The sequence below is a fragment of the Lepidochelys kempii genome, chromosome 3 (assembly GCF_965140285.1).
Source record: "Lepidochelys kempii isolate rLepKem1 chromosome 3, rLepKem1.hap1, whole genome shotgun sequence".
Classification (NCBI taxonomy): Eukaryota; Metazoa; Chordata; order Testudines; family Cheloniidae; genus Lepidochelys; species Lepidochelys kempii.
The window spans coordinates 37,070,229-37,091,078 of NC_136382.1; the positions used below are offsets into that span (position 1 = coordinate 37,070,229).

At 43.9% G+C, this 20,850-nt stretch overlaps 1 long non-coding RNA gene across 2 annotated transcripts in view; it reads left to right on the forward strand.

Annotated features, from left to right (window-relative positions):
* The window catches only part of LOC140908145 (uncharacterized), a 33,876-nt gene extending 15,872 nt beyond the window's left edge, over nt 1–18,004 (forward strand). For both annotated transcript variants that reach the window (XR_012157778.1, XR_012157779.1), the window contains exon 3: nt 17,896–18,004. This is a non-coding gene — a long non-coding RNA (uncharacterized LOC140908145). The remainder of the gene's footprint in view (nt 1–17,895) is intronic.
* The last annotated feature ends 2,846 nt before the right edge of the window (nt 18,005–20,850 follow it).

A 20,850-nucleotide genomic window follows, 5' to 3' on the forward strand; every position in this document is an offset into this window, starting at 1 on the left:
TCCCAGGAACCCCAGGTGATCTCGAGCAACAACGAGGAGGACATTGTTGATGAGGAAGAGGAGGAGAATGTGAAGTGGGCAAGTGGAGGATCCATTCTCCCTGACAGCCAAGAACTGTTTTTAACTCTGGAGCCCATCCCTTCACAGGACCACTTGGCAGCGGAATGTGATGCTGGGGAAGGCACCTCTGGTGAGTACACATATCCAATCAAACTGTATGGGTTACATGCTATTATTTTTTATGTTTAATCTGAACAAAAAAGTAGGTGTAGTGGGTATCAGTGGCCACTCCAGCTATGCAGAGGGTGCTCTCCAAAAAAGTTTATATGCATGGGGATGGCCTGGGAATCCTTCATAGAGATCGCTAGGAAGCTTTCCTGGAAGTACTCTGCAATCCTTTACAGGAGGTGTCTGGGAAGGACTGCCTTATTTCATCCACCATGGTAGGAAACTTTCCCACCCCACTCCGGTATTAACTCTGCTGGCATCATTGAAGCACACAGCATTGGACCAGGTCTGTACCCAGATGCTTGCAGCATCTGCTCCCTTTCCACCTCTGTTACTCTCAGGAGAATGATATCACATAGGATCACCTAGGGGAAACGGGGGAAGTTTTCAATGCTAGCCCTTGGGCTGAAAACAATCCACCTCCCGTTTGGTGAAATCTGGGTCACACAACCACGCTTTCCTAGATGTGGCACGGCTGTGGTGGGAAGGGATTACTATGTATTGCAAGCAGCATTAGAAAAAAAGAGAAGAGTGGCTTCCTGTTTGTTGCCCTTCCCCCCCACAACCTGCTGCCACTTTTGTAAAAAAACAAATTATTTGGGGGGCTTTACACTGGTGCCTGTCCTCAAGCACTATCCAGGCTGCTAGGGGAGAGTGGGCTTTTCTCAAGTTCCAACCTGTGATCCCAAGGATGTCTTCACAAAAGCAGTGTGTCTCATGGCCTTACTCACCATGGCTGGAGCAGCAAATTGACTCTTGCAATAGCCAGTGGTTGTGATTACATTGTGGCTTGCAGTGAAGTGTATAGAGGGTCTTTTAACCTTGCACCAGAAACAATGTATGTACTGTCAATGCTACCCTTGTACTTTTCATTCTTTGCAGCGGAAACCTTGCCTGTCTGCACATCCTCCACACCAGGACAGAGACTTTCCCAGATTAGAAGGCGGAAAAAGAAGACTCGGGGGGACATGTTCAGTGAGTTAATGCATGCCTCTGAGAGTGACAAGACGGAGTTCAAGATGGAGGATTACACTGTCCGAGAACCTGGACATGGACAGGGAGGACAGGAGAACATGCAGGGAACAATAGCGTGCCATGCAGGACGAGATGCTGCAGATTTTGAAGGAGCAATCAGATATGTTGAGGTGTCTGGTTGAGGTTCAAGAGAGGCAGCCGGATGCTAGAGTCCCTCTGCAGCCTATGCGGAACCTGCTGCATTCATTGCCCAGTTCTACATCCTCCTCCCTCAAACGTCCTATGAGACGGGGGAGGGAGGGAGTGGGTGGGAAAGTATCACTTGCACTCAACACCAGGGGAGGGTACAAGGACCAGAAGGCGCACATTCCCATACCTTTGATTGTTATTGCAGTGCACCTGTATGTAAACTTTCTTTGTTTCTCCCTCCCCCCCATAGTGTTATCAACCCTTTTGGCCCAGATTATTTTACTTTTCTTTTCAGTCTCTATGTGTTTGTGTGCATCACAAAACTTAACAGATGAATGAATAAAGAGCCTTTTCTCCTTTAACACACAGTGGTTGGTGGGGGTAGAGTTTACAGGGGAGAAAATGCAATGGAGGGGACAAGTTGGTAAGGAACAACACAAATAAGTATCACATTACTCTGGCTCATTGTTGAAACTGGTTTTCAAAGCCTTACAGAGACGCAGAGCCCCTCAATGTGCTCATCTTATTGTCTTGGTGTCTGCCTGCTCAATATTGGCTGCCAGGCGATCTGCCTCAACATCCCCACCCCAGTGGAAACTTTTTTCCCTTTATTTCACAGATATTACAGAGCGCACAGCAGGCAGCAATAACAATGGGGATATTGCTTTCCCTGAGGTCTAACTTAGTAAGCAAACAACACCAACAACCTTTTAAATGACCAAAGGCACATTCTACATCCATTCTGCACTTGCTCAGCCTATGGTTGAACAGGTTCTTACTGCTGTCCAGGCTGCTAGTGTACGGCTTGGGTAGGCTGAGTCTACTAGGATCAGGATTGGCATGTCAACATCACCAGTGATTATTTTGCAGTCTGAAAAGAAAGCCCCTGCTTGCAGCTTTCTGAACAGACCTGTGTTCCTAAAGATGCGCATGACATGCACCATTCCTGACCATCTCATGTTTATGTTGGTGAAATGGCCCCTGTGATCCACCAGCACTTGCAACACCCTTGAGAAGTACCCCTTTCGGTTTATGTATTCTTTGGCAAGGTAGTCTGGTGCCAGGATAGAGATATGTGTTCTGTCTGTTGTCCCACTGCAGTTAGGGAACCCCATCATGGCAAAACCATCCATTACGTCCTGCACATTGCCCAGAGTCACTACCCTTCTTACCAGAAGCCTGTTAATGACCATGCAAACTTGGATCACAACAGATTCCGTGGTAGATTTACTCATACCAAACTGATGCCATGCTGACTGGTAGCAGTGTGGCGTTGCAAGCTTCCACAGAGCTATTGCCACTCTCAGAGCAGCTCTCATTTTAGTATTGCTATGCTTCAGGGCTGGGGAAAGCTGCATAATGATGTGGTCCCACCAGTCAGTGCTTGTTTCCTGGGCCCAGAAACGGCACTCAACCATGTCAAGGTGATATAGGGGCCGCTAACAGGGAGTTTCGAGAGGGAGTTTGGAAGGGGAATGGGAAGGGGGTAAGGTACACTTGCCGTTCTTTAAAACCTTTACACTAAACTACAGTCAAAACTTCTTGATTTAAACAAAAACCCTATCATTAACCTCGGTAGCTGTAGGAGAAATGCAGGCTGAAGATCAGCAGCAGAGTGGGGGGTATCTTGTTTATTGCACTCAGTGTAGCATGTATGATTACCTGCCCTGTGGGTGGACGGTGTATGTGTGCATTCGGTGCAAGGAGCTCCTGGCCCTCAGAGACCATGTACGGGCTTTGGAGGCCAGGGTGGTGGAACTGGAGTGGCTAAAGGAGGCAGAGAGGTATGTTGATGAGGCTTTCTGGGACACTGTACATTTGTCCCACCTCCGGTCAGACAGCCCCTGGGCCGTTAAGGAAGGTGAAAGGCCCAGAGAAGGAGAGCAGTCAATGGGAACAGAGGGAAACCTTCCCATAGCTGGGATCCTCCTTCCAGATGATGCTGGGGTATCCTCTCACACTGAGGTTACCCCTCTGGGGGAGGGAACTCCAGTCATTAGGAAAATACAGGTATTAGTAATGGGAGATTCAATCACTAGAAACATAGATAGCTGGGTTTGTGATGACTGGGAGAACCGTATGGTGACTTGCCTGCGTGGTACAAAGGTTGCGGATCTCTTGAGGCATCTAGATAGACGTATGTGTAGTGCTGGGGAAGAGCTGGTGGTCGTGGTACATGTAGGTACCAATGACATAGGGAAGGGTAGGAGAGACATCCTGGAGGCCAAATTTAGGCTGCTAGAAAAGAGACTGAAATCCAGGACCTCTATGGTGGCGTTCTCGGAAATGCTTCCAGTTCCATGCGCAGGGTCAGGTAGGCAGGCAAAGCTTCAGAGTCTCAATGCATGGATGAGACGATGGTGTAGAGAGGAGGGCTTTAGATTTATTAGGAACTGGGGAAACTTTTGGGAGAGCGGGAGCCTATACAGGAAGGATGGACTCCACCTAAACCAAAGTGGATCCAGAGAGCTACCACTTAACATGAAAAAGGTTGCAGAGCAGTTTTTAAACTAAGAGCTGGGGGAAAGCCGATTGCTGGAGAGGCGCACGTGGATCAGACAGAGACTTCTCCTAGAGGAGAATCTATTGATAGAGATTCTCTAGGTTTTAGTCAGGAGGAGGTGATGAAAGAGGACAAATTATGGGCCAGATCAGATGAGAAACATTTACATAAAGAATCTGACACATCAGAAAAGGGCAGACAAATAAACAGTGACAAGTTTTTAAAGTTCTTGTACACAAATGTTAGAAGTCTAAATAATAAGATGGGTGAACTAGAGTGCCTCGTGTTAAGGAGGATATTGATATAACAGGCATCACAGAAACCTGGTGGAGTGAGGACAATCAACGGGACACCATCATTCCGGGGTACAAAATATATCGGAAGGACAGAACAGGTCATGGGAGGGAGGAGGGAGTGGCACTATATGTGAAAGAAAAAGTAGAATCAAATGAAATAAAAATCTTAAATGAATCCACATGTTCCATAGAATCTCTGTGGACAGTAATTCCATACTCTAAGAAGAATATAACAGTAGGGATCTATTATCGATCACCTGACCAGGACAGTGATAGTGACACTGAAATGCTAAGGGAGATTAGAGAGGCTATCAAAATAAAAAACTCAATAATAGTGGGGGATTTCAATTATCCCCATATTGACTGGGTACATGTCACCTCAGGACAAAAAGAAGAGACAAAATTCCTTGATACTTTAAATGACTGCTTCTTGGAGCAGCTGGTACAGGAACCAACAAGGGGAGAGGCAACTCTCGATCTAGTCCTGAGTGAAGCGCAGGATCTGGTCCAAGAGGTAACTATAACAGGACTGCTTGGAAATAGTGACCATAATATAATTTAACATAATTTAACATTTAACATTCCTGTGGTGGGAAGAACACCTCAACAGCCCAACACTGTGGCATTTAATTTCAGAAAGGGGAACTATGTAAAAATGAGGAGGTTATTTAAACAGAAATTAAAAGGTACAGTGAGTAGACTGCAAACTGCATGGACACTTTTCAAAGACACCATAATAGAGGCTCAACTTAAATGTATACCCCAAATTAAAAAAAACACAGTAAAAAAACTAAAAAAGAGCCACTGTGGCTTAACAACCATGTAAAAGAAGCAGTGAGAGACAAAAAGGCATCTTTTAAAAAGGAGAAGTCAAATCCTAGTGAGGTAAATAGAAAGGAGCATAAACACTGCCAAATTAAATGTAAAAATGTAATAAGAAAAGCCAAAAAGGAGTTTGAAGAACAGCTAGCCAAAAACTCAAAACGTAATAACAAAATGTTTTTTAAGTATATCAGAAGCAGGAAGCCTGCTAAACAACCAGTGGGGCCCCTGGACGATCGAGATACAAAATGAGCACTTAAAGATGATAAAGTCATTGCAGAGAAACTAAATGAATTCTTTGCTTCAGTCTTCACGGCTGAGGATGTTAGGGAGATTCCCAAACCTGGGCCATCCTTTGTAGGTGACAAATCTGAGGAATTGTCACAGATTGAAGTGTCACTAGAGGAGGTTTTGGAATTAATTGAGAAACTTAACAGTAACAAGTCACCGGGACCAGATGGCATTCACCCAAGAGTTCTGAGGAACTCAAATGTGAAATTGCAGAACTATTAACTATGGTTTCTAACCTGTCCTTTAAATCAGCTACTGTACCCAATGACTGGAAGATAGCTAATGTAACACCAATATTTAAGAAGGGCTCTAAAGGTGATCCTGGCAATTACAGACTGGTAAGTCTAATGTCAGTGCCAGGCAAATTAGTTGAAACAAATATTAAAGAATAAAATTATCAGACACATAGAAGAACATAAATTGTTGCACAAAAGTCAACATGGTTTCTGTAAAGGGAGATCATGTTTTACAAATCTATTAGAGTTCTTTGAAAGGGTCAACAAACATGTGGACAAGGGGGATCCAGTGGACATAGTGTACTTAGATTTCCAGGAAGCCTTTGACAAGGTCCCTCACCAAAGGCTCTTATGTAAATTAAGCTGTCATGGGATAAGAGGGAACTTTCATGGACTGAGAACTGGTTAAAAGACAGGCAACAAAGGGTAGGAATAAATACTAAATTTTCAGAATGGAGAGGGGTAACTAGTGGTGTTCTCCAAGGGTCAGTCCTAGGACCAATCCTATTCAACTTATTCATAAATGATCTGGAGAAAGGGGTAAACAGTGAGGTGGCAAAGTTTGCAGACAATACTAAACTGCTCAAGATAGTTAAGACCAAAGCAGACTGTGAAGAACTTCAAAAAGTCCACAAAAACTAAGTGATTGGGCAACAAAATGGCAAATGAAATGTAATGTGGATAAATGTAAAGTAACGCACACTGGAAAAAATAACGCCAACTGTACATACAATATGATGGGGGCTAATTTAGCTACAACTAATCAGGAGAAAGATCTTGGAGTCGTCATGAATAGTTCTCTAAAGATGTCCATGCAGTGTGCAGCGGCAGTCAAAAAAGCAAACGGGATGTTAGGAATCATTAAAAAAGGGATAGAGAATAAGACAGAGAATATCTTATTGCCCTCATATAAATCCATGGTACACCCACATCTTGAATACTGTGTATAGATGTGGCCTCCTCATCTCCAAAAAGATATACTGGCATTAGAAAAGGTTCAGAGAAGGGCAACTAAAATGATTAGGGGTTTGGAATGGGTCCCATATGAGAAGAGATTAAAGAAGCTAGGTCTTTTCAGCTTGGAAAAGAGGAGACTAAGGGGGGATATGAAAGAGGTATATAAAATCATGAGTTGTGTGGAAAAAGTGAATAAGGAAAAGTTATTTACTTTTTCCCATAATATAAGAACTAGGGGCCACCAAATGAAGTTAATGGGTAGCAGGTTTAAAACAAATAAAAGGAAGTTCTTCACTCAGTGCACAGTCAACCTGTGGAACTCCTTGCCTGAGGCGGTTGTGAAGGCTAGGATTATGACAGGGTTTAAAAGATAACTGGATACATTCATGGAGGTTAAGTCCATTAATGGCTATTAGCCAGGATGGGTAAAGAATGGTGTCCCTAGCCTCTGTCAGAGTGTGGAGATGGATGGCAGGAGAGAGATCACTAGTTCATTACCTGTTCTGTTCATTCCCTCTGGGGCACCTGGCATTGGCCACTGTCAGTAGACAGGATACTGGGCTGGATGGACCTTTGGTCTGACCCAGTATGGCCATTCTTATGTTCTTATGACTGTTGCCAGCAACTGCAAATTGCTCTGCTCTGTGGCTTCCAGCAGGGCTGCTTGTGTGGCATCACATTGTTCTGCGCAGCGGCCCCTGTATCGACTGTGTAAATACTGCATGATAAGGCACAAGGTGTTTTTAATGCTCACAGCATTGTACAGCTGAGCGGGGTCCATGCTTATTGTACTATGGTGTCCACGCAGGTAACCCAGGCTTACAAAAAAAGGGGAAAAAATACTTGTTTCAGAGTAGCAGCCGTGCTAGTCTGTATTCGCAAAAAGAAAAGGAGGACTTGTGGCACCTTAGAAACTAACAAATTTATTTGAGCATAAGCTTTCGTGGGCTACAGCTCACTTCATCGGATGCATTCAGTGGAAAATACAGTGGGGAGATTTATATACATAGAGAACATGAAACAATGGGTGTTAGCATACACACTGTAAGGAGAGTGATCACTTAGGTGAGCTATTACCAGCAGGAGAGTGGGGGGGAGGGGGCGGCGGAAACCTTTTGTAGTGATAATCAAGGTGGGCCATTTCCAGCAGTTGACAAGAACGTCTGAGGAACAGAGGGGTGTGGGGGGATAAACATGGGGAAATAGTTTTACTTTGTGTAATGACCCATCTACTCCCAGTCTCTATTCAAGCCTAAATTAACTGTATCCAGTTTGCAAATTAATTCCAATTCAGCAGTCTCTTGTTGGAGTCTGTTTTTGAAGTTTTTTTGTTGAAGAATTGCAACTTTTAGGTCTGTATCGAGTGACCAAAGAGATTGAAGTGTTCTCCAACTGGTTTTTGAATGTTATAATTCTTGACGTCTGATTTGTGTCTATTTATTCTTTTACGTAGAGACGTCCAGTTTGACCAATGTACATGGCAGAGGGGCATTGCTGGCACATGATGGCATATATCACATTGGTAAATGTGCAGGTGAACGAGCCTCTGATAGTGTGGCTGATGTGATTAGGCCCTATGATGGTGTCCCCTGAATAGATATGTGGACACAGTTGGCAACGGGCTTTGTTGCAAGGATAGGTTCCTGGGTTAGTGGTTCTGTTGTGTGGTGTGTGGTTGCTGGTGAGTATTTGCTTCAGGTCGGGGGGCTGTCTGTAAGCAAGGACTGGCCTGTCTCCCAAGAGCTGTGAGTGTGATGGGTCGTCCTTCAGGATAGGTTGTAGATCCTTGATGATGCGTTGGAGAGGTTTTAGTTGGGGGCTGAAGGTGATGGCTAGTGGCGTTCTGTTATTTTCTTTGTTGGGCCTATCCTGTACTAGGTGACTTCTGGGTACTCTTCTGGCTCTGCCAATCTGTTTCTTCACTTCAGCAGGTGGGTACTGTAGTTGTAAGAACACTTGATAGAGATCTTGTAGGTGTTTGTCTCTGTCTGAGGGGTTGGAGCAAATGCAGTTGTATCGTAGAGCTTGGCTGTCAACAATGGATCGTGTGGTGTGGTCTGGGTGAAAGCTGGAGGCATGTAGGTAGGAATAGCGGTCAGTAGGTTTCCAGTATGGGGTGGTGTTTATGTGACCATCGCTTATTAGCACCGTAATGTCCAGGAAGTGGATCTCTTGTGTAGACTGGTCCAGGCTGAGGTTGATGGTGGGATGGAACTTGTTGAAATCATGGTGGAATTCCTCAAGGGCTTCTTTTCCATGGGTCCAGATGATGAAGATGTCATCAATGTAGCGCAAGTAGAGTAGGGGCATTAGGGGACGAGCGCTGAGGAAGCGTTGTTCTAAGTCAGCCATAAAAATGTTGGCATACTGTGGGGCCATGCGGGTACCCATAGCAGTGCCGCCGATTTGAAGTAATACATTGTCCCCAAATATGAAATAGTTGTGGGTGAGGACAAAGTCACAAAGTTCAGCCACCAGGTTTGCCGTGACATTATCGGGGATTCTGTTCCTGATGGCTTGTAGTCCATCTTTGTGTGGAATGTTGGTGTAGAGGGCTTCTACATCCATAGTGGCCAGTGGTGTTTTCAGGAAGATCACCGATGAATTATAGTTTCCTAAGGAAGTCAGTGGTGTCTCGAAGATAGCTGGGAGTGCTGGTAGCGTAGGGCCTGAGGAGGGAGTCTACGTAGCCAGACAATGCTGCTGTGAGGGTACCAATGCCTGAGATGATGGGGCATCCAGGATTTCCAGGTTTATGGATCTTGGGTAGCAGATAGAATACCCCAGGTCGGGGCTCCAGGGGTGTGTCTGTGCGGATTTGTTCTTGTGCTTTTTTCAGGGAGCTTATTGAGCAAATGTTGTAGTTTCTTTTGGTAACCCTCAGTGGGATCAGAGGGTAATGGCTTGTAGAAAGTGGTGTTGGAGAGCTGCCTAGCAGCCTCTTGTTCATATTCCAACCTATTCATGATAACAACAGCACCTCCTTTGTCAGCCTTTTTGATTATGATGTCAGAGTTGTTTCTGAGGCTGTGGATGGCATTGTGTTCTGCACGGCTGAGGTTATGGGGCAAGTGATGCTGCTTTTCCACAATTTCAGCCCATGCACGTCGGTGGAAGCATTCTATGTAGAAGTCCAGTCTGTTGTTTCGACCTTCAGGAGGAGTCCACCCAGAATCCTTCTTTTTGTAGTCTTGATAGGAAGGTCTCTGTGGGTTAGTATGTTGTTCAGAGGTGTGTTGGAAATATTCCTTGAGTTGGAGACGTCAAAAATAGGATTCTAGGTCACCACAGAACTATATCATGTTCGTGGGGGTGGAGGGGCAGAAGGAGAGGCCCCGAGATAGGACAGATTCTTCTGCTGGGCTAAGAGTATAGTTGGATAGATTATCAATATTGCTGGATGGGTTAAGGGAACCATTGTTGTGGCCCCTTGTGGCATGCAGTAGTTTAGATAGTTTAGTGTCCTTTTTCTTTTGTAGAGAAGCAAAGTGTGCGTTGTAAATGGCTTGTCTAGTTTTTGTAAAGTTCAGCCACGAGGAAGTTTGTGTGGAAGGTTGGTTTTTTATGAGAGTATCCAGTTTTGAGAGCTCATTCTTAATCTTTCCCTGTTTGCTGTAGAGGATCTTGATCACGTGGTTCTGCAGTTTCTTTGAGAGCATGTGGCACAAGCTGTCAGCATAGTCTGTGTGGTTTGTAGATTGTAATGGATTTTTTACCTTCAGTCCTTTTGATGTCCATCTGTTTGCATTTGGAAAGGAAGATAATGTCTGTCTGTATCTGTACGAGTTTTTTCATGAAGTTGATAGATTTCCACTCCATACGGCTAAATTCAGTGCCTTGCATAATGACTGGTTTCAGAGTAGCAGCCGTGTTAGTCTGTATTCGCAAAAAGAAAAGGAGGACTTGTGGCACCTTCGAGACTAACAAATTTATTTGAGCATAAGCTTTCGTGAGCTGCAGCTCACTTCATCGGATGCATTCAGTGGAAAATACAGTGGGGAGATTTATGTACATAGAGAACATGAAACAATGGGTGTTACCATACACACTGTAAGGAGAGTGATCACTTAAGGTGAGCTATTACCAGCAAGAGAGTGAGGGTGGGGGGAACCTTTTGTAGTGATAATCAAGGTGGGCCATTTCCAGCAGTTGACAAGAATGTCTGAGGAACAGTGTGTGTGTGTGTGGGGGGAATAAACATGGGGAAATAGTTTTACTTTGTGTAATGATCCATCCACTCCCAGTCTCTATTCAAGTCTAAGTTAATTGTATCCAGTTTGCAAATTAATTCCAATTCAGCAGTCTCTGGTTCGAGTCTGTTTCTGAAGTTTTTTTGTTAAAGAATTGCCACTTTTAGGTCTGTAATCGAGTGACCAAAGAGACTGAAGTGTTCTCCGACTGGTTTTTGAATGTTATAATTCTTGACGTCTGATTTGTGTCCATTTATTCTTTTACGTAGAGACTGTTCAGTTTGACCAATGTAAATGGCTGATGTGATTAGGCCCTATGATGGTGTCCCCTACTGGAAATGGCCCACCTTGATTATCACTACAAAAGGTTTCCCCCGCCCCCTCCCCGCTCTCCTGCTGGTAATAGCTCACTTTAAGTGATCACTCTCCTTACAGTGTGTATGGTAACACCCACTGTTTCATGTTCTCTATGTGTATAAATCTCCGCGCTGTATTTTCCACTGAATGCATCCGATGAAGTATGCTGCAGCTCACGAAAGCTTATGCTCAAATAAATTTGTTAGCCTCGAAGGTGCCACAAGTACTCCTTTTTTTTAAAAAAAAGACTTGGTTTGTTTGTTATTGATTTCAGGGAAGTAGGTAGGTAAGTGCATCATGGGAGACTAACGCCATGTTCCCATAACCACCCATGCCAATATTTTGGTCCCATAAGGCATTGAAAACCCAATCCAAAATTCTACTTGGCTGTGTACACTGTGGGATAGCTACCCACAGTGCAGTGCTCTGTGCGTCGATGCAAGCCCTGCTAGTAAGGATGCACTCCACCAACACAGTGAGCATAGTGTGGACACGGAAGATTGATTTGCTTAAATTGGAGGCTTAATGTTGATTTACATAAAGTCAACTTAACTTTGTAGTGTAGACATAACCTATGAGCTCAGCATGGGACAAAGAAAAACTGTCAAACTTGCACTGGTATTATAATTTCCAGAAGCAGTGCTGAACAGGAGTAGCTGATTAGAAATTCATTCTGTTCTTGCCGAATTCCTCACAGGAGGCAGTTGAAGGATTGTGCACAACAAGTGATTTGTGGTTCAAAATGTGATCAATAGTACAAAATAAGACTTCAGGTCTGTGTTTCTCATTAGCAATGGGAGGAGAAAAAGTAGACCTGGTTGAAACAGAAGCAACGTGATCAGACTGTACATGAGCTTTGTGCATCAGGAGATTAGTTTCAAGACAAGACACACTTTGAAGTTTCTTCCATCTTTACCATAGTCAAGTTTGTGTCTGGCTAGGGGGCCAAAGACAAAAGATTGGAAATGATTCAATAATTGTACAGACAGATAAGTTTTATAAAGAAAAGAAAATACCCTAACAAAGGTAAAGTAGATAATAAATGGTAAGAGATTAATAAAATAAAATGAAACTTAGTTTTCACATATCTTGGAAGAATTTAGTGATCTGGTGGCAATAATAAATAATCTCAGAGGTGGAGGGTTGTAGAGATGCATGACATACTGAAAATATTGGGTCTGATCAATCAGGTTAGCAAAATTAAGATAGCTCCAGTGCTGTTTTACTGCAATACATCCACTATAAGACCTTTCTAGTGCACACATTTCTACCTCTCGCTTCTCCAGCAATTTCTTTAGTACACAGTTACACACAACCTAGTGCTCTAGCAAGGAATGACAGTTTCCCATGTTAAATATAATAGAAACAGCAAAGTCCTAGAGGATGAAAGAAAATAAACCAAAAACTGAAATCAATGATGACACATAGACTATATCTAAAATATCACTTTTAATTATCTGTGTCCATATCTGACTCCTGGGAGAATTCTGCACCAAAAAATTAAAAATTCTGCACACAACATTTTAAATTCTGCATATTTTATTTGTCAAAATACCACAATATAATCAGGCCAGTTTAAATTATTTTGGTAATTTCAAAATACCTGTCAGCAAGTATGTTTGTAACAATACAGACAACAACAACAACAACAAAAAAGATTCAGGTAATGATTTTTGACAAACAGATTCCTTACTAGGCATATTAATATGGAACTTTGAGTAATTCATTTAAACTACAATACAGAAACATATTTCCCACACTTCTCAGAAGCAGTGAAAAATCTTGGTAGGAGTCAGGGGTAATGGAGGAGCTAAGGGAGAAGGAAGGAGCCTGTGATTTAACTTGGAGGGTTGCTGGGTGAAAGTGGGAGAAGTATGGAACAGGTTTTTTTGGGTGAAGGGAAAGAGAAGGAGAGGGATTGTTAGGGATTTGGGAGCTTCCCCCATGCAGACCCTGGCTGACCTTAAGCCTCTCCCTTTCAGTCAGGTACATCTGCCCCTGTCCCCATGTGGCCCTGCACCCCCTGTCCCCCATCCTCATATGGCTCTGCAGCACCCCTCCCATTCAGCCCTTGGCTCAGTGCTGTCACCCCACTAGCTCCTGAGCCCGCACTGCAGTCTGTCCCCCCAACTAGCCCTTCTGAACCCCAGTCTGTGACCCCCCTCAGGAGCCCCATGTTCATCTGTCCTAACCTGGCTCTGTGGGCAGGGTGCTGTGATGAATGTAGCAGGCTGCTGGCTGTTCTGGCACCACAGTGGCCTCTGGTGGGTGAAAGGCAGAACAGCAGCACTTCTTGGGCAGAATATATTTTCTGTGGGAAAAAAAGTCTTCGCCAGACATGAATTCTGCACATGTGCAGTGGTGTAGAATTTCCCCTGGAGTAATATCTTGTAGCACATTGCTAGTGCTTAATAAATAATGATGCCTTTACTAAGCACATGGAACTTCCCATAATATCAATGTAAATTCTGTGTGCAGACTGATGGCAGGGTATTCCTATAACGGAGATGATTTCTCCATTAGAACAAAATGGGTAACATCTGTCATAGCCAGTAGGTTTCACAGAAACAATAGACATTACTTGCGGGGGTCATTAAAAGAGGCCTTGAAAGGAAACTGGGAAGGGAAAGAAGAATTGCTAGGAGACTTGGATGGGAATAAAACCAGTTTGGATTGATGATGTGAAAATGTTGTGACAGAAAAATATCATATAATTACGTAAATAGTTAAGCTCGTATCATTTGTAAATTATTTCTTTTCTATTTGGGCTGCGTCATACAGTCTGTCACCATTTTGGACTCTACAGAGACAATGGGCAGAGCTGAGTGTTGTTATGCAGGGTGTTCACAATCACACCACCCTGATGAAGCCATTGGGCATGATAGCTACCCTCCATATGGACTAAATGAGGGACCAATCAAATACTCCTTTTCAGTGATAGCTGAAACAATGGAAAAATCACTGCCCAAGGATGAGACCACGTGCAAGTCTGAGCAGTGGCTAGACCATGCAATCTTAGGGATTCCCTGAGGGTCTAATAACAAACACAAGGGTGGAGCTTTGATTTGATTGCAACTGTGTGTCTGTGTGTAAGAGAAAAACTCACAAAGAAGTTAGCAAGGAAGCCAAGGGACAGCCAGAGAAACACTTGTACCATGATCCTAAGAAAGCAACTGAGAGAAAGAGAACTTTTGGTAGAGTGCTGGCTAGAAAGAGACTTGGAACTGTGAGTAAAGAAACTATCTCCTGCTGTTTGCTTCCTATTCTTCTCAGGGAAACAGGACTTTATATACTTTATTTATAAATAAACAAGATTGCATCAAAGAAATACCTGATTCCATCATCAATTTCTTCTCCTAAGGGAAATGATCTGCAAGATTCCATATTTTGACTAAGTGTTTGGATCAAATGGTAACAGTACCATTATCTAAGAATATCCCTGAAAAAATTGTGAACTGAAAAAATAGAAAAAACATATATTCAAGAGTAGAAAATGGAGCTATTAGAAGAACTATCTAGAAATCCAAGTTAAATATACATTTGGCCAGGAGCGAATAAGAACTGCTCCAATCTTTATTGTAGTGACTCCCAACAAGAAAACAAAAATCATATCTCTAATACCTAATTAAAAGGATATAGAAAATAACGACTTTCTAACTAAGTTGCTTGTTCAGCAATGTTAGTTTAGCTGAATAATCAGGTCCACAAAGAGTTTTGCAAACTATGAGAAGGAGAGTGAGAACGTCATCAGGGAACGGCACATCTTTCTGTTCTCTCACTTTCTCATCCTTTGTGGCCTTATCTAAGAATAATTTACAGTCTATGGTCAAGATTTTCAAAAGCGACTAGAGGTTTGGGATGTCAAAATTTTTGGGTGCTCAGCTTTGAGACTCCTATAGGCATAGGTGCAAGAACTAGTAGTGCTGAGGGTGCGGCCGCATCCCCTGGCTCGCTGTGATTTCCATCGTATACAGGGTTTACAGTTTGGTTCAATGGCTCTGAGCACCCCCACTATACAAACTGTTCCAGCACTCCTGCCTATAGGGAGTCATTTTCAGAGGATGAGTCTTAGCACTTTCTAAAAATCAGGCTCCTTTCAGGTTTCACAAATTGGCCACGCAAAATCACTAGCCATTTTTAAAAATTGTGGCCTGGCTTTTCGTCAGTAAGTGTAGATAGGAATTTTTTGTTTTCAGGAATGCTTCAGAAATATTTTTAGTTTTGCATTTGCACTAATAGGTGACCCTGTTCTAGTCTTTATTTGTTTTATTCTTATTTCATCTTTTACTTTGTACAGTGTAAAGAATATAAATATTGCTAAGGCCACTTCTTAGCGCAAATGCAAATCTAAAAGTATATGAAGCAAAAGTAGAATCTGCTAGTATCACTTACTTGTGATAATTTGGTGAAATTATTCTTGAATAATACCATTATGATATTCTGTACCTTGGGGGAGGGCCCTGTAACCCCCATATTCCTCATTTTTATATAATCATGATTTGCATATAGAGCATGCTTTGTAAGGTATCAGGGGAAAGGTTATGATCTGCTGAAAGACATTGTTCTATCTAAATATGCGTATCATCAGTGCATCTGAAATTATAAGAATTGTGTTGTATAGTTTTCACTGAAATATGCTGTGGGTTTGGGAGGCACCCACATACTAGCTATACAGAGACAATGACAAGGGAGGTAACCAACACCCGGGGGGGTGCTGTTGAACAGACATCACCAGCCATTGTCCAGCAAGGGAGCTACAGTGCAATGACTCACCTGCATGAAGTCACACCAGCAGAATTGCTCAACCTTGCCTGGAGACTCAGCAATGCCCCCAGACATGCCTGGACTTGTGCTCCCCATGCTCAAGCACATGGGACTGAGGCTGTAAAACAGAACAAAGTGACCACAAGCTGGGCCTTTCTCCTGCCCCCACCTACGCTGCAAGCAACAAAGATATCGCGAAGAAGACTGAAGCCTCCTGAAGACTGGCCCAGATTTAAGAGACAAATCTTTATATTAAGGACTGCAATATCCAGTGGGGTGAGAAAAACTGCTTAGTCTAGTAGTTGCCCAGCCTATATACTGAATATATAGAGAATTTGGGAATGTACAACTCGTTAAATTTTCTGTGAGAATGTATAGATTATAGTTTTCTAATGTGACAATGTAAAATGTGTACGCATTTAATACCAATGCCTAGCTTGGCCATATATGGAATAATGAATGAGAGAAAGCAAGTTATTAAGTTACAGAATTGGTGTGGGAGAGATGTTGTGTGAGGCTGAAAGAACATGAACGATTCTGGGTTAGGGTCACAAAGGATTGTAAAGTTGTTTGATAAAAAGCCGGTGGTTTTTCAGTCTCAGAAAGAAAAAGACAGGTAGTTTGTGAGGTACTGAGTGCACCAGCTCAAACAGAAGGTAAGTACCTCCTTTCGTAGACAAACACTGCATTGAGAAATAGCCTGGGATCTTGATGACTTGCATCTCTGAAAATTCTTTTGTTCCGGGGTTGTTTGCATGAATTTAATCTTAATAAATATTTTGAAGAAAGGATGGTTATTTATTTAGGACTATTTCTTTTGAATCCCAGAAAGGCCTCATGAGAATTGTCAATCTATTTCCGAACAATGGGAAGAAGAGAATTAGGAGAGAAATCATACCATTTTGAAAAGGTTTAAGGGCTTAAATTCAGCTCCCATTGAAGATAACGGAAAGACTCATGTGGCTAGTGTAAACTGGCATAGCTCCATTGAAAGGCCATTGACTTCAGTGTGAATCAGATTAAGTGCTAAATGAAGATAGACTCTTTGGGGTGAGATTCTGAGCTCAGTTGCACAGGCATTAATTCAGAGTAATTCCACTGATTACGGTAGTTACTCCAGATTCACTTCAGTGTAAGTGAGATCAGAACCTGATCCTGGAAAAGAAGAATAAAGAGAGACCACAGGACCTTTTAATACATAACACTTGCATAGTTCTTTGAGGTCTTAATTATACCTCACATCAAACACGCCATTCTTCCATTATTAGGGCCAGATTATGCCTACCCATCGCCTTTCTCACAGTGGTGAAGAATTACTCTCCCTATAAATCCTATTGATTTCTGCAGCACTACCTGGGTGATCAGCTTCCCCACTGATGTGAATAAGACCACCTCTCTGCACATCACCTGTTGCCATTAATCTTTATTCCTCTAATAGGCGCTTTATCTGTGAGGGCCCTATCCTGGAAGGAGCTCTAGAGAACACCTATTTGCATATGTGGTAGCAGAGTTGGGACCTATATTAGCAATTAGAAACTCAGAGACCTCCTATTTCTTCCTCATACATCTTTTCATGGGTTGTTTGTCCATGTTTGGGTATTATTAATTGCAAGTAGTGACTGTCTATTGAATTGCTTTCCCTACATCTGTATGATATTCTTAAACTCCTTAAGAGTTGTATCTATCCTTACACGAACAAATAAAAGCCACACTATATTCCATTTAATTTTTCTTTTAAAAATAGGTAAAGATAATTGTATGCTTAAATATTTCTAAGTAGCCATTTAGAGAAAAAAAAAATTCTGGGTGAGATTATGTGACCAGCTCTTGGGAAGGACATAGCTGGATTTGTGCAGCCATACCAAATGTACACGTCTTTTGCCACTCCCCATTCTCTGGCAACCAGAAAGTGGACAGCTACACAAGCTCTACAGAGCTTGGGGATTCCCCCATGCCAGGAGGAAGCTGGTTAAGGTGGCTTTGCAGTGGTTTGTACCAATGGATTGTACCAGGGGCAGATATTTAGCCCTATATGTGTAACTACCAGGTCATAAAGGTGAGATATTTACCCTTGTTCTTTATTCCAGGTAAAAGGGCTGGAGTGGTGAAAAGGGGCTCTAAAAGCCATGGATCCAGCCAAAGGGGAATTTTCCAATGCAGGAACTGAAGAGGTTGTCTTCCAAGGACCAGCTCGCAAGTCAGGTGTAAAGGGTACACTGGGTGCAGGGGTGGGGATGGGACTGGTGTGTTGGGAGTGAAGCCACAATGCATAATGATGCAGAGATTCTGATTCTGGGTGTCACACCTACACATTGGAAGCAGGGCTTAAAGCCACCTTGGCCGCTCTTGCCTCCTGAGCTGCAGGTGTCTGATGAAAGATTTTCAAGTCAGGTTATTTCTGAGCCCTGGTCTACACTAGGACTTCAGGTTGAACTTAGCAGTGTTAAATCAATGTAAACCTGCACCCGTCCACACGATAAAGCCTTTTTATTTCGACTTAAAGGGCTCTTAAAATTGATTTCCTTACTCCACCCCTGACAAGTGGATTAGCGCTTAAATCGGCCTTGCCAGGTCGAATTTGAGGTATTGTGGACACAATTCAACGGTATTGGCCTCCGGGAGCTATCCCAGAGTGCTCCATTGTGACCGCTCTGGACAGCACTCTCAACTCAGATGCACTGGCCAGGTAGACAGGAAAAGAACCGCGAACTTTTGAATCTCATTTCTTGTTTGGCCAGCGTGGCAAGCTGCAGGTGACCACGCAGAGCTCATCAACAGAGGTAACCATGATGGAGTCCCAGAATCGCAAAAGAGCTCCAGCATGGACTGAACGGGAGGTACAGGACCTGATCGCTGTATGGGGAGAGGAATCCGTGCTATCAGAATTCCGTTCCAGTTTTCGAAATGCCAAAACCTTTGTCAAAATCTCCTAGGGCATGAAGGACAGAGGCTATAACAGGGACCCGAAGCAGTGCCACGTGAAACTTAAGGAGCTGAGGCAAGCCTACCAGAAAACCAGAGAGGCGAACAGCTGCTCCGGGTCAGAGCCCCAAACATGCCACTTCTATGATGAGCTGCATGCCATTTGAGGGGGTTCAGCCACCACTACCCCGGCTGTGTTGTTTGACTCCTTCAATGGAGATGGAGGCAACACGGAAGCAGGTTTTGGGGACGAAGAAGATGATGATGAGGTTGTAGATAGCTCACAGCAAGCAAGCGGAGAAACCGGTTTTCCCGTCAGCCAGGAACTGTTTCTCACCCTGGACCTGGAGCCAGTACCCCCCGAACCCACCCATGGCTGCTTCCTGGACCTGGCAGACGGAGAAGGGACCTCCGGTGAGTGTACCTTTTAAAATACTATACATGGTTTAAAAGCAAGCATGTGAAAGGATTACTTTGCCCTGGCATTCGCGGTTCTCCTGGATGTACTCCCAAAGCCTTTGCAAAAGGTTTCTGGGGAGGGCAGCCTTATTGCCTCCTTAATGGTAGGACACTTACCACTCCAGGCCAGTAACACGTACTCGGGAATCATTGTACAACAAAGCATTGCAGTGTATGTTTGCTGGCGTTCAAACAACATCCGTTCTTTATCTCTCTGTGTTATCCTCAGGAGAGTGAGATATCATTCATGGTCACCTGGTTGAAATAGGGTGCTTTTCTTCAGGGGACACTCAGAGGAGCCCGTTCCTGCTGGGCTGTTTGCCTGTGGCTGAACAGAAATGTTCCCCGCTGTTAGCCACAGGGAGGGGGGAGGGTTGAGGGGGTAGCCACGCGGTGGGGGGAGGCAAAATGCGACCTTGTAATGAAAGCACATGTGCTATGTATGTAATGTTAACAGCAAGGTTTACCCTGAAAGAGTGTAGCCACTGTTTTATAAAATGTGTCTTTTTAAATACCGTTGTCCCTTTTTTTTTCTCTACCAGCTGCATGTGTTTCAATGATCACAGGATCTTCTCCTTCTCAGAGGCTAGTGAAGATTAGAAAGAAAAAAAACCGAACTGGTGATGAAATGTTCTCTGAGCTCATGCTGTCCTCCCACACTGACAGAGCACAGACAAATGCATGGAGGCAAATAATGTCAGAGTGCAGGAAAGCACAAAATGACCGGGAGGAGACGTGGTGGGCTGAAGAGAGTAAATGGCGGGCTGAAGACAGGGCTGAAGCTCAAATGTGGTGGCAGCGTGATGAGAGGAGGCAGGATTCAATGCTGAGGCTGCTGCAGGACCAAACCAGTATGCTCCAGTGTATGGTTGAGCTGCAGCAAAGGCAGCTGGAGAACAGACTGCCACTGCAGCCCCTCTGTAACCAACCGCCCTCCTCCCCAAGTTCCATAGCCTCCACACCCAGACGCCCAAGAACGCAGTGGGGGGGCCACCGGCCAACCAGCCACTCCGCCACAGAGGATTGCCCAAAAAAAAGAAGGCTGGCATTCAATAAATTTTAAAGTTGTAAACTTTTAAAGTGCTGTGTGGCATTTTCCTTCCTTCCTCCACCACCCCTCCTGGGCTACCTTGGTAGTCATCCCCGTATGTGTGTGATGAATGAATAAAGAATGCATGAATGTGAAGCAACAATGACTTTATTGCCTCTGCAAGCAATGATTGAAGGGAGGAGGGGCGGGTGGTTAGCTTACAGGGAAATAGAGTGAACCAAGGGGCGGGGGGTTTCATCAAGGAGAAACAAACAGAACTTTCACACCGTAGCCTGGCCAGTCATGAAACTGGTTTTCAAAGCTTCTCTGATGCAGACCGCGCCCTCCTGTGCTCTTCTAACCGTCCTGGTGTCTGGCTGCGCGTTACCAGCAGCCACGCGATTTGCCTCAACCTCCCACCCCGCCATAAACGTCTCCCCCTTACTCTCACAGATATTGTGGAGCACACAGCAAGCAGTAATAACAGTGGGAATATTGGTTTCGCTGAGGTCTAAGCGAGTCAGTAAACTGCGCCAGCGCGTCTTTAAATGTTCAAATGCACATTCTACCACCATTCTGCACTTGCTCAGCCTGTAGTTGAACAGCTCCTGACTACTGTCCTGGCTGCCTG